At 40.6% G+C, this 6,479-nt stretch overlaps 1 pseudogene; it reads right to left on the reverse strand.

Moving 5' to 3' along the window:
* Positions 1–682: 682 nt before the first annotated feature.
* On the reverse strand, positions 683–6,332 carry LOC131382743 (endogenous retrovirus group K member 8 Gag polyprotein-like; annotated as a pseudogene).
* Positions 6,333–6,479: the final 147 nt, after the last annotated feature.

The following is a 6,479-nucleotide window of genomic DNA, read 5'->3' on the forward strand; positions in this document are numbered from 1 at the left end:
TTAGAAATGTCTAAAGTGAGATTATCTTCTCTTCCCTGTAAATGGCGTCTTACCATGTCCCAGTGATGTCTAGACTCATTATAAACTTGGGGTGTAATACAAAAATCTGACGTATTCCAGTCACACTGTAACTGGAAACGATGTTCCAAGCTCATGAGCCTATCTCCCATCCAAATGACAGTTTGTCTAAGGTCATTAATTTGATTAGCCAATTTTTGATCGATACCAGATTGTGAATTCCACAACCTTGTGGAATTCTTTTGCCAATTGTCAACAAAGCTTACTGTCTGAACAGAAGAGTGCAATGCGACTCCTGCCACAGCGGCTGTAGCTGTGACTGCAATCAATCCCATAATCACTGCAATTAAAGTAAAAATGAATCTTTTGGATCTATTTTAAATGCCTTTTAATACTTCAGTCAAAATATGAATGGATGGCGAGGCCTCCCATGGTCGATCCATGGACACAGGGATCCACACGCCTTCTCTTGACTTCAGTGGGATTATCCATCCAAGTGACTGCCCGAATTAAGGGCGGGAAAGGCACATAGGCCCAGTAGGTATAATTAGCTGCAGCTGCTCCTGCAGGCATGGGGAGACTTACCACCGTTGATACAACCATTAAAGCTGCAAACAGCATTTTTTCTGAGGTTTGTGTCACCTTTGTGCTAGCTAGGCTTTTTCTAGCTAACAGTGTCAGCTTCTTTAACTGTGCCCAGGTTGGCAGCTCCGCCTTCTTGGTGCGTGGTGACTTCATCTGTTTTTCTAATATCACCACTTGATTCATCCTGCGAGTCAATGGTGCCCGATTGCGGTGTTTCCGTCTCCGTGGAGGCGCTTTTCTTTGCATCTCCGATGGGTTCATTGTAGAACTTCAAATGTCTAGTGTGTATCCAAACAGGAAGCTGATTTTCTCCTGGTGAAACACAAGCAAAACCTCTTCCCCAGGTTATCACCTTCCCTATCTCCCATGTCCTATTTTTGTTGTCTTTCCACCAAATCAGTTTTCCTTCATGTGGACTGTTCTTTTTACCTGTAAGATGTTGTTCTGCAGAAGTAGTAGTCTGATTTCTATAAATGTTTAAAAAATTTAAAGTATAGAGTGCTAGATTAAGCTGCATCTGAGGAGAGGTACACTCCTTACTGTCTCCCCCTTTTTTTTGTTTAACTAACTGAGTTTTGAGTGTTCTATTAGTTTTTTCAACTATGGCCTGTCCTTGGGAATTATAAGGAATTCCTGTTGTATGTGTAATATTCCACTGATTTAAGAATTTTTGGAAAGCTTTACTACAATAACCTGGTCCATTGTCAGTTTTAATTTTTTCTGGAACTCCCATCACAGCAAAACAAGATAATAAATGTTTTTTTTATATGGGAAGTACTTTCTCCTGTCTGGCATGTTGCCCATATGAAATGTGAATAAGTATCAACTGTTACATGAACATATGATAATTTTCCAAATGAAGGTACATGGGTAACATCCATTTGCCATAATGCGTTAGGACACAGACCTCTGGGATTAACTCCTGCCTCTTGGGTGGGCAGGTGTAGTACTTGACACTGGGTACAATGTTGTACAATATTTTTTGCCTGTTTCCACGTGACATCAAATTTGTTTTTTAACCCTGCTGCATTTACATGAGTCAAAGCATGAAGTTCTTGTGCTTTTATGAATGCAGAGGATACCAGTAAGTCAGCTTTTTCATTTGCTTCAGTTAAAGGTCCTGGTAAATTAGTATGTGCTCGAATATGAGTAATATAAAATGGGAAATTCCTTTTTTTTTTTACAGTTTGTTGTAACAAATTGAACAGCTGGTTTAACTGATCATCCATGCTATATTTAATTAGAGCTGTCTCAACATCCCTTGTAGCCTGTACTACATATGCAGAATCTGATATAATATTAACAGGTTGATTAAAATCTTCTAACACTGTAATGACTGCAATCAACTCTGCCCTCTGAGCTGATTGATATTGAGTTTTGATTACTCGCTCCTTTGGCCCTGTGTAAGCCGCTTTTCCATTGCTGGAACCATCAGTAAATACTGTCAGAGCATTTTCTAAAGGTTCATGTCTGGTAATTTTAGGTAAGATCTAAGTAGTCAATTTTAAAAACTGGAAGATTTTTGATTTTGGGTAATGATTATCAATAATTCCTACAAAATCAGCAAGGCCAATTTGCCATGCACCAGAATTGATAAAGGCTTGTTTAACTTGTTCCTTGGTTAAAGGAACAACTATTTTGTCTGGGTCGTTACCACACAATTTTATTATTCGTAATCTTGTCTGACCAATTAATGTAGCTATTTGGTCCAAGTATAATGTAAAAGTCTTAATTGTACTGTGAGGAAGGAATGACCACTCCACAAGATCAGTATTTTGAACAATGATGCCTGTTGGAGAATGTGCAGTGGCAAAAATTAAAAGTTGGAGTGGAGCTAAAGAATCTATTCTATTTATTTGCGCTGACTGAATTTTTTCTTCCACTAATTTAATTTCTTTTGTTGCCTCTGGGGTTAATATTCTTTTACTATTTAAGTCTGGATCTCCTCTTAGGATAGAGAACAAATTTGACATGGCATAGGTAGGAATGCCTAGAGTTGGCCGAATCCAATTAATATCGCCTAACAATTTTTGAAAATCATTTAGTGTTTTTAACGTGTCTTTTCTTATTTCTATTTTTTGTGGCTTAATTTTTCTATTTTCTATTTGCATCCCCAAATAATGAAAAGGATCAGAGATTTGGATCTTATCAGATGCTATTGTTAGTCCTGCGTTGGCAACCTCTGCTTGCAGAAATGTGTAACAGTCAATTAATTTGTCTCTTGTTTCTGCAGCACATAAAATATCATCAATATAGTGAATGATATAACAATCTGAAAATTTGTCTCTAACTGGTTGAAGGACTTGACCTACGAAAGTTTGACAAATAGTTGGACTATTAAGCATTCCCTGAGGTAATACTTTCCACTGAAACCTGGTGGCTGGTTCTTTATTATTTATGGCTGGTATAGTAAAGGCAAATTTTTCACAATCTTGCTCTGCCAGAGGAATGGTAAAAAAGCAATCCTTAAGATCAATTATAATTAAAGGCCAGTCTTTTGGGATCATGGCCGGAGAGGGCAATCCAGGTTGGAGAGGCCCCATGGGTTGAATTACAGCGTTTATGGCTCTTAAGTCCATTAACATACGCCATTTGCCTGACTTTTTCTGAATTACAAATACAGGAGAATTCCAGGGTGAGAATGAAGGCTCAATGTGTCCCTTTTCTAATTGTTCCTTTGCTAATAAGTGTAAAGCCTCCAGTTTTTGCTTTGGTAGGGCCACTGATTTACCCATACCGGTTTTTCTGCTTTCCAATTTAATGGAATGGGTTTAGGAGGCTCTACAGTGGCCGCCCCTAAAAAGGATACCTTATTCCTTTTCTTTGTTGATTTTTCTTAGTCTCAATTGGGACTTTAATGCCATTTTCATTTTTTCCTAATCCCTTCCCTGGTATATATCCCATCTTAGTCATGATTTTTTGACTCATGGGGCTGTATAATGGAGCGGGCATAATGGTTTCTGCACCCCATTGTTGTAGCAAATCTCGACCCCATAGATTAACAGGAATTGAAGTAATCATTGGCTGAATAGTACTTTCTTGATTATCTGGCCCTAAACAATGTAAAATCATTGTACTTTCATACACTTCTGAAGCTGTGCCTACGCTGACAAGTCTTGTTACAGCCTTTTGTTTAGGCCAATTTTTTGGCCACTGATTTAAAGCAATTACAGAGATATCTGCTCCTGTGTCTACCAGCCCTTCAAACTGTTTTCCTTGAATAATGGCCCTACACACAGGTCTGCTCTCAGAGACCAGACTTGCCCAGTATGCAGCCTTTCCTGCCAGATCAGTGTTTCCGAACCCTCCTGTTCTTTTTATCTCACTGTTTCCAATTTTAATATAAGGTAGGAGTAATAATTGAGCGATCCTGTCTCCTGGACTGGCACTCCAAGGAACTGAGGAACTAATAACCAATTGAATTTCGCCTTCATAGTCTGAATTAACCACACCAGTATGAATTTGAACTCCTTTTAGATTTAAACTTGATCTTCCTAAGATTAGTCCTACAGTCCCCTCAGGCAATGGGCCGTATACCCCTGTGGGGATTTTTTGTGGAGGCTCCCCTGGAAGCAGAGAGACTGCTTGTAAAGTACACAAATCTACTGCTGCACTGCCAGTTGTGGCGGGGGATAATTGCTGTATTGTGATAACTGGCTTATTCCCTGAGAGACTTGCGACAGTGGGGGTTGTTGTTCCTGAAAACCCTGAGGAACAAAGGGTTGAATTTGGAACGCCCCAGTTTGTTGCGGGGCCTGAGGCTGGCCCCTCCTCTCGTTTCCCGACAGTGGTTGCCCATTTTTATCAAATTTAGAACGACATTGATTACCCCAATGTTTTCCCTTTTTACATCTTGGACATAGGCCAGGTGGCCCTTTATCTGTTGTTGTAGTAGCTTGAGTAGTTACATTTGGCTTATTTGTGACTAGGCAATTCTTTTTTAGATGACCAATTTGACCACAATTATAACATTTTCCCCCAAATGTTTTCACTTGTCCTCCTAAAGCAACTCCTGTGATTGCCTGAGCCATAAGCATAGCTTTATGCATAGCTCCTCCAATTCCATCGCATGCTTTAACATACTCTGAGATTACATCTGATCCTGCGGGAACCTTTCCTTTTAATGGCTTAATGGCTGATTGACAATCCGGATTGGCATTTTCATATGCCATCAACTCCACTATGACTTTACGGGCATTCTCATCGGTAATTGACTTTTGAGCAGCATCTTGAAGTCTTGCTACAAAATCAGGGTATGGCTCTTTAGAGCCTTGTCTTATTGTATTAAAGGAAGGGCAGGCGGTTCCTGGGTCTTGGATTTTCTCCCAGGCCCTAAGGCAGATAGCCCTGATTTGCTCAATGGCCTCATTTGGCATTATTGCTTGTTGGTCAACAGTGCTCCAATTTTGACCTATTCCTAATAGTTGATCTGCATCTATGTTAATTGGAGGATTGGCAGTCCTATTTCTTCGGACCTGTACTTGTGCCCCATCAATCCACCAAGTCTTAAATTGTAAAAATTGAGAGGGTGAGAGTGATGATTTTGCCAGAATCTCCCAATCATAAGGAATGAGTCTATGTCCATGAGCAATGGAATCTAATAATGTTCTCATGTAAGGAGAGTTGGGTCCATACTGTTTTACTCCTTCTTTCATCTCTTTTAGCATATTTATAGAAAAGGACTGATATCTGGCTTCAGCTACGGGAGGCTCTCCCTCTTGGGCCCCTTCTCCAGGTGGTCTTGCTTCTAATATTACTGGGAATTGCCACGCCTCAATATCTCCCTGTTTTCTTGCCTCATCAATAATTTTATGTATTGCACTACCCTGTGTACTAGGCGGTGCTGTAGGATTAAGTCTCATGGTGGGCGGCTGAGGATATGGCACCCTGCCCTGTGGCACTGGAAATGCTCCTGGCTGTCCATACAGATTTTCTGGAGGCTGCCAATACTGCAGTTCAGCTGGCGGCCAGTATTGATAGGCTACTGGTGGCTGGATCTTACTTTCTACCTGCTGATATTGTGGACACTGTATTTGGATTGGCATTGCCGTGACAGAGACTCTATCTTTTTCTACTTGATCTTTTTTTGGAGTTTGTACTTGTTTAACCTGCATTTGAGGTTCTAAGGTTACAGGCATCTGAGCTGTTGTAAGAGGAGTTGGCCCTCGTGGTTTAGACTCTGATGGCTCTGTCAATTCTGGATCTTTTTCCTCTAATTTTAACGTTTCAGGATATATTACCTCCTGTAATTGATTATTGTCAACATTTTGCGTTGACCGAGCCATTACCGGCTCTGCTACACATTTACAGTGTGAACTTCCTTTTCTTTTCTGGGACTCTATCCCTGCCTCTTTTTCACAATCTACTGCACAGCTTTTAGGGACATCGGAAACTGGAACGCTATCTTCTTCTGTTTGCAGCGGTTCTAAAGCTACTTTAATAATGACCCAATCATTCCATACTGTAAGTGGAATGATTTTACCTTCCCTACTTGCTTGTTTTAATTCTTTGCCAATTTTTTCCCAATCTTTTAGATCTAAAGTTCCTTGTTCTGGAAACCATGGACAAAACTGTTCTATTGTTTGAAAGAGCGTATTTAGATTTTTGGTAGACACTTTAACTCCCCCTCTTTTTAAGAGAATTTTTATAAAGCTGCGATAAGAGGCATATTTACTTTTAGTTTGCCCCATTGTTACCCTAGGTTCTTCCGAGCGCACAAGCTTACCGCAAGGCTGGCTGTAGACGTACTCGGGAGTCTCTCGTCGACTTGTCCTCAATGACCACGCTCCAGCGTACCTTCACCTTAGAGAAAAGCCTCCACGTTGGGCACAGATGAAGGGGTGGCCTGCCCCTCCACACCTGTGGGTGCTTCTCGT

The sequence above is a fragment of the Hylobates moloch genome, unplaced genomic scaffold (assembly GCF_009828535.3).
Source record: "Hylobates moloch isolate HMO894 unplaced genomic scaffold, HMol_V3 SCAFFOLD_2966, whole genome shotgun sequence".
NCBI lineage: Eukaryota > Metazoa > Chordata > Mammalia > Primates > Hylobatidae > Hylobates > Hylobates moloch.